The 20,323-nt window shown below is 39.7% G+C and overlaps 1 protein-coding gene across 5 annotated transcripts in view; it reads left to right on the forward strand.

Moving 5' to 3' along the window:
- Positions 1-216: 216 nt before the first annotated feature.
- Positions 217-20,323, forward strand: part of MYH9 (myosin heavy chain 9) — an 82,654-nt gene continuing 62,547 nt past the window's right edge. Inside the window, exon 1 of one of the 5 annotated variants that reach the window (XM_081331416.1) lies at positions 217-282. The gene's annotated coding sequence lies outside the window, so the exon portion shown is untranslated. Of the gene's footprint in view, positions 425-779; positions 799-966; positions 1,167-20,323 lie in introns of those variants that run through there. The other 4 variants (XM_081331417.1, XM_081331415.1, XM_081331418.1 and 1 more) reach the window with 4 other exon arrangements.

The raw sequence follows: 20,323 nt of genomic DNA on the forward strand, positions 1-20,323 counted from the left end.
TTTGCTCCTTCTCGAATGCGAGTCTATTGGCTGTGGCCATTTCTGGCGGGGGGGGGGAGGGAAGGCTAATTGAAGAGCGGGAGCTAGAGCGTCAGTTGAGAAGATTAAAAAAAAAGTCTTACGCCTCCTTTGAAACACCGCCCTCCACTTGAGTCTCCATTGGCGAAAACCGGTTCTACGTCAGAGCAAACTCTTGTTCTTATTGGCGGAGGATGCCGCAAGTGGATGTTTCAGACCTTAGCGGTGGCCGCTCCCTCCCGGCTTGAAACCTCGCTGCTGCCGGTGAGTTAGAGGCGTTGAAGCTGGAACAACGCAGCGGGTGGGGCGCTGGGGCTCTCCGAGAAGGTATTAGTTATCAACTCTAGTCTTTCTGGCGTAAGAAAAAGGAGTCGTGTCGTCGTCTTAAGGCTTTGGCCGGACTCAGGTGAAGTCCCAGCTTGGAATTGGTGCGGGAAAGGACGGGAAACATACAATACGGCGCGTGATTTTCAGTTTGGCGCCCGCGGGTTAAAGGTTCATTGAGAGGCGGGCGGGTGTGGCTTAACTTCTAAATTCCCATTTTATGCCAAGTGCGCTGGAGCCCGGGAAGTGCCACCCATCGAGGACGTCGACTTTGGGGGAAGGTGTAGCCTTTCACCTTCTCTGCCTGGGGCTAGGAAGCGTCTTCCACACGCGGGGCCAACGGACCGTTTGCTCTCACCTTTTCTCCCTTTGATGCTCTATCTTACCCTGTTTTTCTCCTACCTACATTCTTAGACTTAAAACTGCATCCTCTGAAAGTGGGCTGAGAAATAGCCAGTCAGGTGATTTTCTTACCTTTCTCTTACTCTCTATTTTTCTTTTAAACTACTAGATTTTAAGTCGTCTTTGGGAACGGTTAAATCTGCTTTCCTCTCGCCTCCCTACTTGCAATTGGTCCCCCGCGCTTGGCTGATGGTGGGGCTTTCTGCTCCTCCCTTAAGTCGCTTTTAAGGCCCTTTTTGGAAATAGCGGAGAGGAGACCGCTTTGTGGCAGCTGTCAGGTCGGTGATCTGAGTCACGGACTGACAGTCTTGTTGCAGACATTGCAATGAGCTCGGCTTCCGCCCGCCCAACTTGACTTCCTCGTTGGCTCTGGTTAGTCAAGGCAGGAAAGGAGGAAGGAGTGACGGGGCAAGACGAAGCTTGTAAGTTGGAGCCTGTAGCTCACCCCATTATTAAATCAGCAGATTCATTCTCTGTCTCTCTCCTAGCTTTTACTTTCTTGTTGATTACAAAGGTGGTGAAATAGGCCTGCTGAATCGAATTTTCTTACCATCTGGTAGGGTTCTGCATACACTATGCCGTGCCAAATCCATAATGGAAATGAGAAAATGTCTTATTTAAAAAATAGAGAAAACCGGGAAGAACATTGGAGCCGATTTTCTTGCTTCTATGCTGCTAAAAAATAGTATATTTAGAATAAAACATAGGTATCTATTTTGAGATGCTAACTTACCCCTATCTGACATAACTTGCTCATGCATTGTGTGACTGGAACAAGTTTTTTTTTAAGTGTGGAGTTTGTGAGTATATTTGGCACTTCACCATTCTTGCTGCAACTTTTAAAGTTGCAGTGGTGGTGTGGATGCTTAAAAGTATTGAGAGAAAGCAATCCTTCAAATTGCACAGAAACCCTTTAGGATCCGTGTTGCACATTGGTTATCTTTCCCATATAGAGCAACAGTATGGTAATTTCATATCTTCCAGTAGAATAGTTTATATGCTATTTAATAAAAAGGGATTGGTTGGACTTTGCATTTTATCTTGCTTGTATTTTCTTTCAGTATGTAATTTAAGGCTTGTATCCTGTCTTTTTACATGCTTTAGATCACTTACTAAAGTAGCATTGTTTAAAATGAAGACTTTCACTCTGTTTAAAAAGTTGTTGAATGTAGTTCTTTTCTGCAAGGATAACTGTATTTAGCAACATGTAATCTAACTTGCTGGCACATTTGAGAAAAATAGCATCCCAGTTTTCTTTATATGGAATAGTGACTTCCATGTGTATAATTTAATACCTGGACTGGCCACAAATAAGCCGTGTTTATATATAAGCATGTTTATGTTGCAGTATAATTCAGGATTTATGGAATAGCTTGTGCAAATGGCAAAACATGTTTTTCTGATAATTTTTTCTGAGTATTTTTGCTAATACTGCTCTTTATATAAGTGAAAAATTGGGGTGTAAAATAAACAAGTTCCCTTTTTGAGAAAAGCTAGTGAATGAGCATTCTTAGATTAGCATACTCCTGCAAATATTGTTTCTCCCCTCAAGGTTAGGTGTGTTACAATTGACTCCGGTTACTGCTTGCATAAAGATATGTTCTAACTTAGTCACCAGCTGAAAAATAGGTTTAGGTACTTTGGCATTCCAATGAAAGCTGCAGACCTTTGCACAGGCTCCGCAGTTGCTGTGTGTGTGGAGACTAAATTTGTCTAATACATAAAGTTGCTACCTGGAACTTTGGTGCTACACAGTGCTTATATATTCAACTGAAAGAAAATTTTAAAATCAATTCATTAATTTGTTAAATGGCTTAAAAGTCCAATATATAATATAATTATCATTTTATGAGGTAAAATATAATTTTGTATATTTGAAGTTAATGTGAGCATGCTTGTTATTAAAGTTTGGGAAATGTAAACTAAACCTTTGTTTATGTAGTTTTGGAAACAACTGTTTAGCAGATGGGCTTATATTAATACCAGCATAGCTACTATAAGTCTCATTGTTAGTGTATCTTTGTTTTGATGGTAGTAAAGAGATTCTATGTTTTGTTATTGCAATCTGCTGAAAATTTTATTCTTTTTTTTAAAAAAATGTAATATCTATACCCTGCAATTTTCTTGTGTTCTTTCTTCAAGTCCTAACCAGGTCCAATCCTGCTTTGCTTTTTCAAAACCAGGCAAGCAGGCTTGGATAGGTGCTGCCACCTACTGTGATGAAGGCAACAAAAATATTTATCTTACAGGGCTCCTCTTTTATGTTTAATAGAGCAATATTATATGTTTGATTACTTTGACAATTTTTTAATTCTCTAGCAAAGTGTAGATAATAGTTACAACAGTTAAAAGCGACTAGGCAGTATTACTATATGTACAAATAATTGCTAGGTGTCAATCCATTTTCTCAATATCTGAGTGAGAAATTTGACTTTAGCCTTCATAATTTAATACAGAACCATAACTCTTACCTCAGTCCTCTCTCTCCAAAACGTGTGTGAATTTGCCTTGATTTAAACAATTGATATTAAAGGAATAGCCCTAGTGATCACTGATATATTATGCTATCTGCACAGCATTGCACTTCATAACTTAAAGATGAAATTGTTATTCTGTTTGGTGATAATGTAAAAAATGCCTATTTGGAAATTACTTGCATAATCCTAAATTACTTTTTTAAAAACAGGTCTATAAACCCAGAAATTAATTTGATACTAAAACCTATGGTTGCCAGTAAATGCATTACTAATTTGAGACCAAGAAAAAAACCAATCATATAAAATCTGTCTTCCTCACGTTTTTAACATAGGCTTTTTGAACAATGTAGATCTCATGCTAAGTGTTGATAGTTGTGGAATATTTGAATAGCATTTGATAGTTTTTCATATTTTGTCATCAATTACAAGACAGTAAATTAATATATAGAATTATAGCATAAATATAGTTCTGTTACATACTTATACAATTACAAGTTGTTCCCACATGTGTAAAACTTTGTCATTTTTTTGTAGGAGAAAGGAATTACTTTAATTTTGGATATGATTCCCTAGCCTACAGAGTTAATTTTTTTTTATTTAAAAGATTCCAATTGTTGGTCTTATGTGTTCTGCAGTTCTATCTTAAGTGTGCTTGAAGTACTTTTTGAAAATATGCTGATTTTTGCCTCTGCTAGATACACTATTTCATTTTCTTAATCCGGTGGCTTTTTTTTAACTACAGAGAACACTTGAGTGTTTTGTGTCACTCTCAGAACTTGCCAAGATACTGAATGAGTATAGCTTGCAGATTTATGTGGTATTATCTTAAATTCTGGAAAGAAATGAGTCAGTGTTGCCCTAATTCAAGAAACAAAAATGCACATGGGAAATTCGTTGCAGCAGATCTTTATGAGGTGCCATATTGGAGAAAGATTGCTTCCAAGGTTCACAAGAGAGTTTCTGCTCCCCTTTTTTCCACTGTGGGTAGATGCTGGGCTGATGCTCCGGGTAGCTTTGTTTTAAGCCATTGTAAATCTATGCTTACTTTACAGATATGGTAATCTTTGTGATTTCAAAAACATCTTTGTCTGGAAAGTGATACTGAATGGGAGTGTTTTGGCCTCTTGTTGAAGTGCTAGAACTACTTGCTTTAAAATGCATGTGTCTTGATTTGCTTTGTGTTCTCAGAGGAAACCTGTGTACAGGAGGAAAAAAGTAGGCAGGAACTGAGGATAACACATTCTTCCCTTTTAATCTAGGGTACATACTTAACTCTCTGTAACAGCACTCAAGTTATTTTCTTTTGGAAAGTGTGCTCTTAACAAACTAGCCTAGGACTCAGAAGAACTTTTATTTTCAACAGTCTTCAATTGATATTATCAACTTATGATATGTTTTCTAATAAAACTTAGATTTAATTACTATATATGGAAAGCATTGTCTTTCCTATTCTTATTTAACTGTCTGCCTGGCATAGAATATATAATATATGAGAAAAAATGTTTCTCACCTGTACACCTAGAGTGTTCACATTTTGGGTTAAAGGGAGTTACACATTTTGAGTGGCTGGAAAGGCTGAAAAGCGGAAGGGCTTCCCCAATGCCCGGGGAGGGCTGGAAGGAAAGAAATTATTTGAGACATGGCAGATGGAAGGTGAGGTGTGTGCCTGGGCAGGAGCACCTCTTCAGAATCAGGAAGAGTGTGGTGCCAGATTTAACCATTTTGGATAGTCTCCGATAAAATTGGCACGCTGGTTTGACTGCTTCTGTCAATATCGTTTATGGTGTGTTCCTATGTGGGTACTGATGTATGGCATTATAACTGATTTATGATTGCATTTATTTCTTACCTGGGAAATCTAGAGCAAGAATGGTCAATGTATGCAGCTGAAAAACAATCTTATAACGAGACCTCCCTGGAGAATGCTGGTTTCTCTGAGATGGAATTTACCAGCAGTAACCCATTAAAGAAGCAATGATGTAATAATGTATTGTCTGAGTTTATATCGCCTGTAAGGCCAAAAGGTTAAGGTTAGGCTAGCTTATGGGCTTTGCAAACCCAGCCATTGATTAGTTAATGGTAGAGTATGCTGTGCAAACCAGACGATTGGTTAAATCAGAATACCCTGACTCAGCTAACTATATATTTAGATATTATTTAAACATAGCCTTTGTAAAGCTTTAGTGTTTGGTTAAAAAAAGTAGTACAATTTTTCTGTAGACTGGGATGCCTGCTTTCCCAATTGGAACATTGTTTTGGAGGGGGCTGTCATGAAATAATGCATATTATATTTACATTGTAACATAGTTTTGTTGATGAATTAAAAAGTAACATTCTTACCTTTTGTTTTAAATACTTCCCCCACAAGATGAATATGGATTTTGTGTTGTTACAAAAGTGTCAAAGAAGCCTTTGTGTCTCATCTGAGCAATCTGTCTGCTCCTATATTTGTTTTTTTGCCATATTGGCTGGGTTAATGAGAGCTATGGTTCAGGAACATCAGTAGAACCACAGATTGTCCTTATGGCAAAAGTTATTGATGCAGCAACAGCTCTGGACATTCCTAAAATTATACATATAAATAGTGTATTGCTAATACTAATACCATATTTATTGGTTATTTCTTTTATGCTGTCTTGTCTGATCTGAATAAGCATTAAACAGCTTCCAAAATATTTTTGCATTGATTTCTGTGACAGAATTTTTTTTAAAAAAAGCACATTTAGAACTATATTTGTTTGATGGAAAACAGTTTTGCTTGTAAAAGCACTGCTTGATTTTAGATTGTATTGAAAAAGTAGAGTGGGGTTAACATGATTATTTATATTGGTACCAACTGAGTACTTGGATTAGACTAGAAAATGGAAAAATACATCATGGAAGAAGACAATGGCAACCAAACCATTTCCTTATAATTGCCAAGAAAAGGATATGGACACATCCACAGTCACTAGGAGTCAAGTTTGCCTTGAGAGGTTGCCTTTTACCCACAAGTATGCAGAATAGTCATTGCTTGCTTGCTTTTAATTTAAGCTTATCCAATATATTTGCTCTAGTAGAAGCAATAGTAACTGTGTGTAGTCTCTAGCCTATCAAGCGTATGTTCTTGGTGAGGCTAGGCAAGAGGATTCAAATGATTCCAAATTCTCTTAATTCAGAATTTTGATTTTCAGTATTAAAGCAGCCTAAAATTTCTATTAATTGATTGCTACGACTATATGCAAATAAAAGATTTATTCAATTAACAATGCAGGTGGAATGTTCTGTTTTAGAGAAACTTCATTTAAAAAATGCAGTTTTTTGTAGCATAGTTCCAGTTCAGATGCAAGTAGTGCTTACATTTGTTATTACATTCTTTCTTGATGCAAACAAAGTGGCATTCAGTAGGAAACCCTAAGTTTAAACAAATGAGCTGTATTTAGCTGATTGGCCAACATTTTCTTGTTTGTCTTCTGGGTTAAAGTCCAAATTACAAAAGACAGTAGCAGTTCTCCATGCTTAGCATGGAGCAAGACAACTCAATGCTATTCGCAGAGCTCCAAGTGAATTTGGCAGATTAAAAAGGCAGAAAAAAGTGGGGGAAGGACTGTGGGGCTCAAGCCTGTGATTGAACCATCCTTTCTGTTTCTAAAATATCTTTCACCTTATGTTGTTAAATTGCTGGTTTGATTTGAGGTTAGTCTTATTTGCGAACCCAGCTGGCAGATGGTGCATAGTTTCCTTTTTAAACTCTTGAACTATAATGGATCATGGCTAGTGTGGCCTCGAAATATGTTGCTTTGTGATTAATAGTAGACGTAACCAAGTGTAATTGCTAATGAGTCTGAAAGTGTCTCTTGATTTTCTGTTTGCAAAAGTAATTCTATCAAATGGCTTTCTGTAGCCAACACCCAGTTGCATTTTCAAGACTTTGAACTTTGCCCATAATCTCCAGTCATTAAAGTTTTTGATATATGGGATTTGAAATTAGATTGTTTGAATAATAACATATTATTAAATTTTGTTTGACGTGTAACTGTGTTTCATACCATTTGTTCATATTTGAAGATATTTTGAAGTAGTAAGTGTTAGATAAAGCAGGACATTTTGCCTAGTGGAACTGTGGCTGTGGAAAGCATCTTGACTTTCTTTGCTGAGCTTCAGAAAATACAAGTTCTTTTTCATATGATGTAGTCTTGAAGCTTAGTAGAATTTGATGTCATTGTATCATTTGTCTCTACTGTGCAAATTTTATGGTCAGTAAATATAATTACATGGGACCCAGTGTGGAGCAGTGCTTAAGGTGATAGATGAGGAATGGGTGGTGATGGTGGTGGAAGTTTTAGTTCTCTCTCTGTTGATACTGATACCCCCTGAGACTTTGAGCTAGACATTCTCTCTCAGTCCAGCCTATCCTCATAAGCTTGTTTTATGCGGGACTACTTGTATATATTGTTTTGAATTCCTGTACAAAAAGCAAGATAGAAATCAAATAATCTGGACTCTGGAAGTCTCGAAATACAGGAGGGATGCTAAAGCCTGCTGATCTGCTGCTACATTCTACCTGATGAACTAACTCCCTTCTTAAAATTAATTTTCTTTTATATATAATCCACTATAACCATATATTGTAGCTGATGGTGGGGACCTCCTATGAAGAGAAGGATCACTCCCTATTTTTTTTTTCCATCTCCAAAAATCTCCTGCCCATCTTACTTATGCCGTTGGATGAAAATAGATCTAAATAGAGATGGAGCTTCTGCCATTGTATGTGTTTCCATCTGGAATCTACGAAGCATGTTAAGAAATGCCACACCTGTGTATACCTGTACTGTAACTGATACGAATTATAATTTATAAAGAGCAGTTGTAGGAGAGATTTAAGTTCAGAGATACTTATTTAGAGGTAATAAGTTTGATGTTGATACAGATTATGGAGACTGTGGGGATTAGTAAGAAAATGGGCAGTCCAGTTTTCAGATCTAAATGAATGGGAATATAGTTGCTGCCTATGCAGGAGAATAGAATTAAATTACTGGCTCTGATTGGTAGTGTGCTGTGTAGTCGTTGTTGGCAGTAGTTTGGATATTTATGCTTAAAGTCTGCGAGGAAAGAAAGAATTTTTTGCTTTGTTTATTCCATCATAAACAAAGCCTTGGGCCTTCCTTGAAGCCCCTGTTGCTTGGGAGACATGGAATTCTAAACCAAATCCTTTAAGCAGCAGGGATGGGCTGTAGTTTATGAAACTGCTGTTCTAGTCTTGAAGTAAGAGAATGTGTTCTCCCTCTGGAATGTTTTCCTTGTGGAATGCTGTATCTTCTCTATTGAGAAGGCATGTACTGCACATATAGTAACAGGGAATAAAAGTCACAGGAAGTGTATTACGTTAGATTTAATTTGAAATAAAATATATTCCAGACTCTTAAAGTATTGGGTTGTTAATAGTTGAACTTAAGTGTGCTAAATACGAAGCCTGAAACTATTTTTATAGCCTGCCTCCTGAAGACGCCATTTCTTTTTAACAATTTCTGTGCTTTCCAAGCTCAGTCAGTTCTTATCAGTTTCACTTTTGAGTACAATGTGGCCTAACATTTGCTTATATTGCCATTTGCTGTCATTAATTTGTTGTACTTTGCCCCCACCGAGTGCTTTTTTCATGGCTCCTTTGTTCTGTAGAAATTTTCTTTGATTTACATCATATTTTTCTTTAAGTGGTGATTTTGGTGAAAAGTAGGTAAGGTTACTTATTTGATTTTTATTATAACCACCATTTATTTTTGAGCTTAAGACAGCATACACATTTTCCCTACAATCATGATGCTGTGGGGGTACCCTGACTGAGAGAATGTGACTCACCCAAAGTCACCTGGTGACTTTTAAGGGGCTGAAGATAGACTAGAACCTGGATCTCTTTGTTTCTAATCCAACACCTTAACCACTGCATCACAAAGCATTGCTTTTAATCAAGCCGGCTTATGCAGCTAAGCTTATTAGAATACAGAATACTGTAACTTGGTAGTCGTTCTTTTCTCTTCCTCACTTTTCTTACTTACCCCTACACAGATTTTCCTAAACTATGTTAGATCCATTTAACGTCAATCTGTTTCCTCCTGAAGAATGGCAATGGAAAACCACTGCCTCTAAATGCTCCTTTTGCCACCCCTTGAAAGCAAGGCCAGCAAAGTGGGTGTCCTCATTCAAGGGTTGGAACAGCAGTCCAGAAGGACAGCATCAACGGTATCGAAGACTGCTGAGAAATCAAGAAGAACAAGGATGGGTACATTCCACTACCGCCGTCATCAGTGACATCTCAGTCCCATGACCCGGCCTGAATCTTGACTGAAAGGGGTCCACTACTGATTGGATTAAAATACTAATAATAATTTCTACTAATACTAAGAAGATACTAATTTTATTCCAGGTATCCATGATTCAGCCTCAGTCACAGGTTGGCCCTAAGGTGGAATATTTCAGGACAAATTACTGCATATCTTTACTGAAAGTATGCAGGCCATCTCAGTGTTGTGGCAAAATGAACAGATGACTTCCTAGTTAGTCAGTATTAGATTCTTTTGAGATTTTTGTTCCTTTGATATCTTCCCAGACAGCAAATAAACCTATGAATTAATATTTCTCAATCCCCATTGTGTCTACTGGTAACATGGATAGAGAACTATTAATCTGTGTTAGCTAACGTATAGGAGTAGAAAAATATTCTCTGCCTGCTGTATTGTAATGTATTGGGGAAAAATGAAGATCAAGATAGTTAAAGGAAATGCAGAAGCTTGAATAGCAAACTGAAATAAATAGTTATAGAGTCTTACATTTTAACTAAAAAAGAAGTAAAGCCCAATCATGGTACCATTGAGAAAAGAAATAATTTAGATTTTTTTAGTATTCAGTGGTTTTTATATTTGGTTTTCAGGCAACCAGTGGGATCAGAAAGTGGAAAAAATTGTATTAATATTTAGGCAATATTTGTAAAATACTTAAATGCCAGAATTATTTCTGTTCTTTTCTTTATAAAGAATAGATGTTCTTATCCACAAAACTGCTTTGATGCCAAGTAGATTTGAAAAGTTAGATTTTTCATCAAGGGTATGAATTGCCCATAGATTTCTCATGATGGAACCAGTGATAGCAAACACATGGTCTTCCAGATGCTGTTGGCTTCCACTACTGTATTGGTCATGTTGGGAAAATTGTATTTCAGTAATATTTGCACTGCCTGAAGCTGTTTTCTTCTAATAAACATTTATATGTTTTACTGAGTTTTGTAATTTGGTCTTCCTTGCTGCAGGTTTTGATTTTACAATAACAGTACAGATTAATTCATGTTAAATGTTTCACCCTACACTTTATGTAATTGGAAGGTTTTAAGTCCTACACAATTTTAAAGAGATTAGAAAAACAGGACTCTTTTTCTTTAAATACCCTTGCTCAATTGAAAGAGCTTTTTAACTAATAATTGCTCCAGGCTGAAATCTACTCAGTTATCTAGGACTAAAGATTTTTTTTAATCTCACTTTTATTATTTTTATTAACAACTCAAGGCGGCAAACCTATAATATTCCTTCTTCCTCCTGTTTTTCCCCATAAAAATCCCATGAGGTGAATAGGGCTGAGAGAGAGAATGACTAGCCAAAGAATGACTAACTGGCTTTCATGCCTAAGGTGGGTTTAGAATTCAGTCTCCTGGTTTCTATCCTGGTGCCTTAACCATTAGACTAAATGGCTCTCTATTCTGTATTATTAGTAGAATTTTGCTTTAATACATTTATAGTAGGGAAGTATTTATTGGTATCTTTACACGTGGAGAAAGAGTTCCTTTGTCAGAACAAAGGTTGAATTAAGATGGGTTAATTACATGTCTATATCTGAAGAAAACATTTAAATATTAATATATTGTGTATTATAGTGCACAGTGTTCTGGTGCCTGCTTGAAAATGGGTTTTCCCACTTGTTCAGTTTTGCCTGCTATTGCCTTGCCTTAGGGCAGTGATGGCAAACCTTTTAGAGACCGAGTGCCCAAACTGCAACCCAAAACCCACTTATGTATCGCCGGGTAGGTGTGGCCCACTGGGTGGGTGTGGCTATGTGGCCAGGGTGGGCATGGCCACCTCAATGTTGCTCCTGGGGAGGGATGCCTGTGGGGGCCAGGCACGGTTGGGGGATATCCAGGGGTTCTCTGGCGGGTGGGGCAGTGGGCAGGAGGTTCGTCCTGCAGGGGTGAGGCGAGGTGAGGGAGGGGGCAGGGCGGGGGTGCCATTGCCGTGGGGCAAGGTGAGGCTGGGGCCAGGGCGGGGGGTGATGGTTGCAGACAAAGGGGGGCTCCGGTGAGGCGGAGGAGGTGGAAGAGGATTTAAGCAAGCTTAGCAACCAGAGTGGGGATCCCCCCCAAAACAAACTTGCTTCGTGGGTAACCTCAGCATGACAGAAGAGACCAAAACCTGCTTCAACCACCCAGCAGATGGGAAGGGAATAAAAACCAAACAGCCCCCCCCCCCAATCCTCAACAAAAATGCTCACGACAATGAAAGCCTCGGACAGGGGGCAGAGCGCGGGCAGGTGGGCGTCTTGCTCAGCTGATGGCTGTGGGGGGAAGGGGGCAGCTACACTCCCTCCCAAACACTGCCCTCTCACGAAAGAAGGATGAAAACTCCAAAAAAAAACCAATAAAGAAAAAAAGTTAAAACAGAAAAAGGGTCTCAGAACACCTGGATCAACAGATGCAACTGATATAAAATCTGGATGAAGAATGGTCAATAAAGCATTTTTGGTTGTCTATTTTATCTTTCCTAATAAGCTGTAACCAACTTCCCCTCTTCACTTTGCAAAACCTGTGGGTCCCAGGCCATTCCACATACCTGGAAGAAAGCAGCTGCAATCGGAGTACTCTAACTTTGAAATGTGGCACTACTGATTTAACTGCCGTCACACTGCAAGTACAGTTGGAATTTATTTATTTATTTATTTATTTATTTATTTTAATCCCATTTATATCCCACCCTTCTCCGAAGACTCAGGGCGGCTTACAATCTAAGAAGCACAAATCAAATGTGCTTAGCAATAGCCTTCATTCTATGTATATGCCTGCTTGTTAGGGCTTTCACACACCCCCCAAGCGGCATTATTACAAAGTCAGCTTATTGCCCCCAACAATCTGGGTCCTCATTTTACCTACCTCGGAAGGATGGAAGGCTGAGTCAACCTTGAGCCTGGTGGGATGCGAACCTGCACTAATTGCAGGCAGCTGGTGTTACTTAAGGAGACATTAGCCCACTGCTCCACCAAGGCTCCTTATAGTACTAGTCTATCCAGCATCTGTTATTTATTTTATCTTTCTTCTCCTTTTACAAAACTACACCTTCTGTACACAGAATGGAGAGTTATTGTCGGTTTCTTATCCATCCAGTTTTAGTTTCCCTCTGCATCTGATTGGCCACTGGAGTAAAAGCCAAAAATTTGCTTTTATCAAGTATTCTTATCCTAGCTGGGGGAGGGGGAGGGGAGAGTCAGAAAAGCTTTCTGCTGTCCGAGGGTGTATATTTCTTTTTTTCTTTTTTTTAATTAGAGTTTTTTTAAAAAAATTTACAATACATATCCACAAAACCCACCCACCCCAAACCACCCCCTTCCCCCCCCCACTTCCCAGAGCTGAATACAGGGTTATACATATAATAATCATATTCTAACTAAAATTATCCATTATAAAATTAACCAAATTCATAATGTGCTTTAACTCCCCTTTAACATAGATACATTCAAATGATTAAAAACATAATAATAATAACTTAAGCAGAAATATAATCAATACTAATACTAAAATTAATAACAATATCCCTCTAAAATCTACTCATAAGCTAAGTGGAACTTTGTAGTCCCATATTTATTTTGAATATAATCTATCCATCTTCTCCAAACTGAAATATATCTTTCTTGTGAATGATCCTTCAAATAAGCAGAAATCTTAGACATTTCTGCAAGATTCGATACTTTAAGTACCCATTCTTCTATAGTAGGCAAACTATCCTTCTTCCAGTATTGTCCCACCAGTTACTGTGCTGCTGTTATCAAATTCAACATCAAATTGGTCCGAGGGTGTATATTTCAATAGCATTTCCAAAGTCGAATTCCTCAACATATAGATTATTCCGTTACACTGGTTAAATCCAGAAAAATAGGTTAACTCAATAACCAGGCTAAATATAAATGTCTATCAGCAAAGCAGGGTTCATACTCTGGGGGTGGGGGGTTGGGATCCTCTCTCTTTATGCAAGTTGGGACCTGTTGAACACCCCAAAGCACCCCAACAATACTAACTTTGAGATCTCGATGAACAATTCTCAGATCGTGCAGGTAATTCACAGCCTCTAGAAACCTGCCGGATGAGCTGGCTAGCATGGAATTAAACCTCCCTTCTGTTCCATATGCCCCCATCTATAGGTTACTCTCTTTCAGAGTAAATGAAGTTTGGTGGGCAGGGGATAAATTAAATCAATGCAAGAAAGGAAAGAATGGCCTGGTCAGTGGATACATTTATCTCCCCCTCCACCTTGTTTGCTCTTCAATTATTTGAGTTCCTGAGTCAAGCAATGGGGTTCACCCTTCCATGCCCCCTTTTCAATTTCCCCAAAGGACTGTAAGAAAGACTGTCTTTCTGAAGTGCTTTTGTGCCCCTGGCAGAGGGCACCTTGAGCCTCACTGCAGTCCTGATCTTGAGCTGGCAAAGATTGGAAAATGTTATATGCCACCTGCCTTCTTTCCAGCCCAGAGTTTTTATGCTACAGAAGTCCTTCCCCACGTTGCTCCAAGCTTAATAAAGCAGAGTTTCTATTTTTAATAAGCCTTCACTACTACTATTACTTCTTTTGAATATGCATGAACGTATTAACGAAAGGTGTTAATGCTCTCACTAATTGGATGCATTTTGTTTTTAATCTGGTGCAAAGTAATTTCACTTTGGAGTTGGGAGATGGGATGTGTGCATCTGTGAACTAGAAAGGTGTACAAATTTGTGTACAAATACAGGGAACTGATGAGGAATGAAATAGGATGATAAGAACAGAGGTACAGAAAGGAAATTTGGTGACATATGAAAAGAAGGGAGGGAGGAGAGTTGGGGAAAAAGGGATACGGTTAAGATAATGGGGCATTCACAAAAGTGGGAACGTTAACGGAGATAATTTTGCGAATGCTATGGAGATACAGCATGTTACAAGAATAGAAGAAGGCTATGTTGGATAGAAAGAGTAAAAAAAAAGGATATACATATTTAGTTGAGTAAACCGAACTGATGGAACAGAGAGGAAGCTTCCTAGGACCTCCACTTTAGAACTGCAACATGTAAGGTTTCCAGTAACACAGTTTAAAATGAAATATTTCAGATTTGCACGACCCACCCACTCCTTTTTCAGCAAATGGTACAGCCACTTGTTTGGAAGCCCAGCGCAACCAAGACGAGCGCTTTCCACGCCGATAGGCAAAAAAAAAAAAGGTCCAACAGGCCGCCTCGGCCATGGATCCAGGCTCTGGAGCCTGGATCGGGCTGCTGGGGGGCTGCAAAATCGCTCCACGGCCATGGATCCAGGCTCTGTAGGCTTGGAAAAGGCCTCTGGAGCCCGGATCGGGCCACTGGGGTGCTGCAAAATCACTCCACAGCCATGGATCCAGGCTCCGAAGGCTTGGAAAAGACCTCCAGAGCCCAGATCTATGGCTGTGGAGCGAATTTTGAGCACCCCAGCGGTCCGATTTGGGCTTCAGAGGACCTTTCCAGGCCTCTGGAGCCCGGATCGGGCTGCTGGGGGCTGCAAAATTGCTCCATGGCCATAGGTCTGAGCTCCGGAGGCTTGGAAAAGGCCTCTGGAGTCTGGATCGGGCCACTGAGGGGCTGCAAAATCACTCCGCAGTCATGGATCTTGGCTCTGGAGGCTTGGAAAAGGCCTCCGGAGCCCAGATCAGCCATGAGGGGGGCATGAAATTGCTCCGCAACCATAGATCTGGTCGGCAGAGGCCTTTTCCAGGCCTCCAGAGCCCAGATCGGGCTGCTGGCAGTCCGCAAAATCTCTCTGCAGGCATACCTGGACTTGTGCTAGCACTTCCATTAAAAAAAAGTGACTTTCATAACTGGGGATGGATTAGAACCAGGGTCTCCCTGTTCTTAGTTTCATACTGCATGGGTCCCCAAACCCTGGGCCACAGACTGGTACCGGTCTGTGGCCTGTTAAAAATGAGCCTGCACAGTTGGAGGTGAGCGGCAGGTGAGCAAAACTCTGCATGTGCTGGATCTAGGTTGCATGCTTCCCCCCCCCCCCCCCCCCGTCCATGGAAAAATTATCTTCCATGAAATCAGTCCCTGGTGCCAAAATGTTTGTGGACCGTTGTCATAACCACTACCAGGTCCCTTGTTTTTCATTGTCTTTTTTCCTACTGTTAAGCAAGCAGGAGGCCAGTAGGATAATACAGATACTTCTAACAAGATAAATAGATAATTTACGTTGTTTTTCTGATATCTCTGCTATATAAGTAAATGAGATTTTAAGATTCCCTGATGAAACTATTTTACTTTCTCATTATTCCTACGGCCCTGAGGTTATATCTGGTTTTTGGTTTCTCTGAAACACATCTTATAAATGCCAAATTCAGACTTCTGGGGAATATATATTTTTAACCGGGCTTTCTTAAAATAGTCTGGAACAGAGAAGTACAAGTTCTGCAGTGCATGGATCCATGATAGAACAGTGTGGGGGTGTGACACAATGAAACCGATGAACTAGGAATTCTATGTTCAAGTCTCACCTTTATGAACTTTAATAGTGCAATCTAATTCAGATTATCATTTCCTTCCCTTCCCCTCCCCCAAGACTTGGGTGCTGCTTTTCATGATGGACCCTTCTTGTATCCATTCATTTAATTGCAAGCTTTTTTTTTCTGAGTACTTGTTCCTTATTTCACCATGCTACCACAAATGAGAATATTAGCCTGGGACAGATGATATAGTGTGAAAAAATGTAGGTAAAAAATAGTTTGTCCCAACATAATTGTTTTCAGTGAATTTTTAAATATCCTTGCTTTGTAGGACTTCATGAAGACTGGATTATTACTGAACATTAAGTGTCACTTAATGTTCTAAAAAATGTGTCTAAAAAAATAAGAATAGAGATCATTTTCAGATCAAATCAAATTTCCTATATATCATAGGTATTGTTGTTGTTGTTAGCTGCGAAGTCGTGTCCGACCCATCGTGACCCTATGGACAACATTCCTCCAGGCCTTCCTGTCCTCTACCATCTTCTGGAGTCCATTTAAGCTCACGCCTGCTGCTTCAGTGACTCCATCCAGCCACCTCATTCTCTGTCGTCCCCTTCTTCTATTGCCCTCGATCTTCCCCAGCATTAGGCTCTTCTCCAGGGAGTCCTTCCTTCTCATTAGGTGGCCAAAGTACTTGAGTTTTAGCTTCAGGATCTGGCCTTCTAACGAGCAGTCAGGATTGATCTCCTCTAGGACTGACCGGTTTGATCGCCTTGCAGTCCAAGGGACTCGCAGGAGTCTTCTCCAGCACCACAGTTCAAAGGCCTCAATTCTTTGGCGCTCAGCCTTTCTTATGGTCCAACTTTCACTGCCATACATTGCAACTGGGAAGACCATAGCCTTGACTATACGCACTTTTGTTGACAGGGTGATGTCTCTGCTTTTTAGTGTGCTGTCTAGATTTGCCATGGCTTTCCTCCCCAGGAGCAAGCGTCTTTTAATTTCTTGGCTACAGTCCCCATCTGCAGTGATCTTGGAGCCCAGGAAAATAAAATCTGTCACTACCTCCATTTCTTCCCCATCTATTTGCCAGGAATTGAGAGGGCCAGATGCCATGATCTTGGTTTTCTTAATGTTAAGTTTCAACCCAAGTTTTGCACTCTCCTTCTTCACCTGCAACAAGAGGCTCTTTAGTTCTTCTTCACTTTCTGCCATTAGAGTGGTATTATCTGCGTATCTTAGGTTGTTGATATTTCTTCCGGCAATCTTAATTCCAACTTTTGATTCATCTAGCCCTGCCTTTCTCATGATGTGCTCTGCATATAAGTTAAATAGGCAGGGTGACAGTATACAGCCTTGCCGGACTCCTTTCCCAATTTTGAACCAATCAGTGGTTCCGTGTCCAGTTCTCACTGTTGCTTCTTGACCCGCATATAGGTTTCTCAAGAGACAAATAAGATGGTCTGGTACTCCCATCTCTTTAAGAACTTGCCACAGTTTGTTATGATCCACACAATCAAAGGCTTTAGCATAGTCAATGAAGCAGAAGTAGATGTTTTTCTGGAACTCCCTAGCTTTCTCCATGATCCAGCGTATGTTGGCAATTTGATCTCTAGTTCCTCTGCCTCTTCGAAATCCTGCCTGCACTTCTGGTAGTTCTCGATCCACATACTGCTGAAGTCTAGCTTGTAGGATTTTAAGCATGACTTTACTGGCATGAGAAATGAGTGCAATGGTGCGATAGTTTGAACATTCTTTGGCACTGCCTTTCTTTGGAATTGGAATGTAAACTGATCTTTTCCAATCCTTTGGCCATTGTTGAGTTTTCCAAATTTGCTGGCAAATTGAGTGTAGCACTTTTACTGCATCGTCTTTTAAGATTTTGAATAGCTCAGCTGGAATACTGTCACCTCCACTAGCTTTGTTGTTGCTCAGCTTTTCTAAGGCCCACTTCACTTCACATTCTAGGATGTCTGGCTCGAGGTCAGTGACCACCTCATTGTGATTATCAGGGACGTTAAGCTCATTCTTGTATAGTTCTTCTGTGTAATTTTGCCACCTCTTCTTAATCTCTTCTGCCTCTTTTAGGTCCCTGCCATTTTGGTCCTTTATCATGCCCATTTTTGCATTAAACGTTCCCTTCATTTCTCCAATTTTCTTGAAAAGATCTCTGGTCCTCCCTATTCTATTGTTTTCTTCTATTTCTTTGCACTGTTCATTTAAGAAGGCATTCTTATCTCTTCTAGCTATTCTCTGGAATTCTGCATTCAATTGGGTGTATCTTTCTTTTTCTCCCTTGCCTTTCGCTTCCCTCCTTTCCTCAGCTATTTGCAAAGCTTCCTCAGACAGCCATTTTGCTTTCTTGCATTTCTTTTTCTTTGGGATGGTTTTGGTTGCTACCTGTTGTACAATGTCACCAGCCTCTGTCCATAGTTCTTCAGGCACTCTGTCTATCAGATCTAATTCCTTAAATCTATTTGTCACCTCTACTGTATATTCAACAGGGATATGATTTAATTCATACCTGACTGGCCTAGTGCTTTTCCCTACTTTCTTCAGTTTAAGCCTAAACTTTGCAAGGAGAAGCTCATGGTCTGAGCCACAGTCAGTCAACTCCTGGTCTTGTTTTTACTGACTGTATAGAGCTTCTCCATCTTTGGCTGCAGAGCATATAGTCAATCTGATTTCTGTGTTGACCATCTGGTGATGTCCATGTGTAGAGCCGTCTCTTGGGTTGTTGGAAAAGAGTGTTTGCTATGACCATCGTATTCTCTTGACAGAATTCTATCAGCCTGTGCCCTGCTTCATTTTGCACTCCAAGGCCAAACTTGCCTGTTATTCCAGTTATCTTTTGGCTTCCTACTTTAGCATTCCAATCCCCCATGATGATAAGAACATCATTTTTTGGTGTTAGTTCTATAAGGTGCTGTAGTGCTTCATAGAACTGGTCAATTTCATCCTCTTCAGCACTGGTGGTTGGGGCATAGACTTGGACTACTGTGATATTGAATGGTTTGCCTTGGATTCGAACTGAGATCATTCTGCCATTTTGAGGATTGTATCCCAGTATTGCTTTTCCTACTCTTTTATTGACTATGAAGGCTACTCCATTTCTTCTGAAGGATTCTTGCCCACAGTAGTATACCTGATGGTCATCTGAATTAAATTCACCCATTCCTGTCCATTTTAGTTCGCTGATACCTAAGATGTCGATGTTCAGTCTTGTCATCTCTTGTTTGACCACGTCCAGTTTTCCTTGATTCATGGATCTTACATTCCAGGTTCCTATGGAGAAAAAATCTTTACAGCATCGGACTTTCCTTTCACCACCAGACACATCCACAGCTGAGCGTCCTTTCGGCTTTGGCCCAGTCGCTTCATTCTTTCTGGCGCTACTAGTACTAGCCCTCTGCTCTTCCCCAGTAGCATATTGAACGCCTTCTGACCTGAGGGGCTCATCTTCCAGCGTCATATCGTTTTGCCTTTTGGTACTGTCCATAGGGTTTTCATGGCAAAGATACTGGAGTGGTTTGCCATTTCCTTCTCCAGTGGATCACGTTTTGTCAGAACTCTCTGCTATGACCTGTCCGTCTTGGGTGGCCCTGCACGGCATAGCTCATAGCTTCATTGAATTACGCAAGCCCCTTCGCCACGACAAGGCAGTAATCCATGAAGGGGATATCATAGGTATAGGAAGTTTAAAATCCCTTGCATGTTAGCAATAATATAATATTTCATTTTTAGAGTGTTTTGAATTTTGTGTCAATTCTTCTCTTTCCTCTATGTGACGGACAGATTTATATATTGATTTATGAGATCTTGAATTGTTCCACATCTAGTTCCAGGCAACACATTTAACTTCATCAGTTTAGGTTATGGCACTTGATGTAAAATGCTAGCAATTTTTTTCTCCAGTTGCCAGGATTAACACAGAACAGTGGATTTTCTCTAGAAGACCTGTTTATGGCTTAAAGACCTAGTGAGAAGATTATGAAGTATTTTCCAGAAATGGTAAAATACATGAAGTAAATCTGTTAGACTTAAGGTTTTTTTTTTACAATTAATCACACATTGGTGATAATATGAATGTCTGAAAAAATGAAACGGCTGTGGAAAATACTTCTGCGCTAATAATAAATGATAAAGGGTATGTTATCATCATCATCATCATCCTGAATCTGAAATGATCTTGAAGCTCTCAGTCTTAAATTGGATTCTTTGGCATGCATACATGCTATTAAGGAGCTTCATTCATTAAATTTATATTTAACTCCCTATTCCACATTTAAAAGAATTTATCTTCCTTTAGCTCATGTAATTTTTTTTTCTACATGGGGTGGAGAGAGGGGCAAGCAGTCTTTCATCAAATATCT

The sequence above is a fragment of the Vipera berus genome (assembly GCF_964194415.1).
Source record: "Vipera berus genome assembly, chromosome: 6".
Classification (NCBI taxonomy): domain Eukaryota; kingdom Metazoa; phylum Chordata; class Lepidosauria; order Squamata; family Viperidae; genus Vipera; species Vipera berus.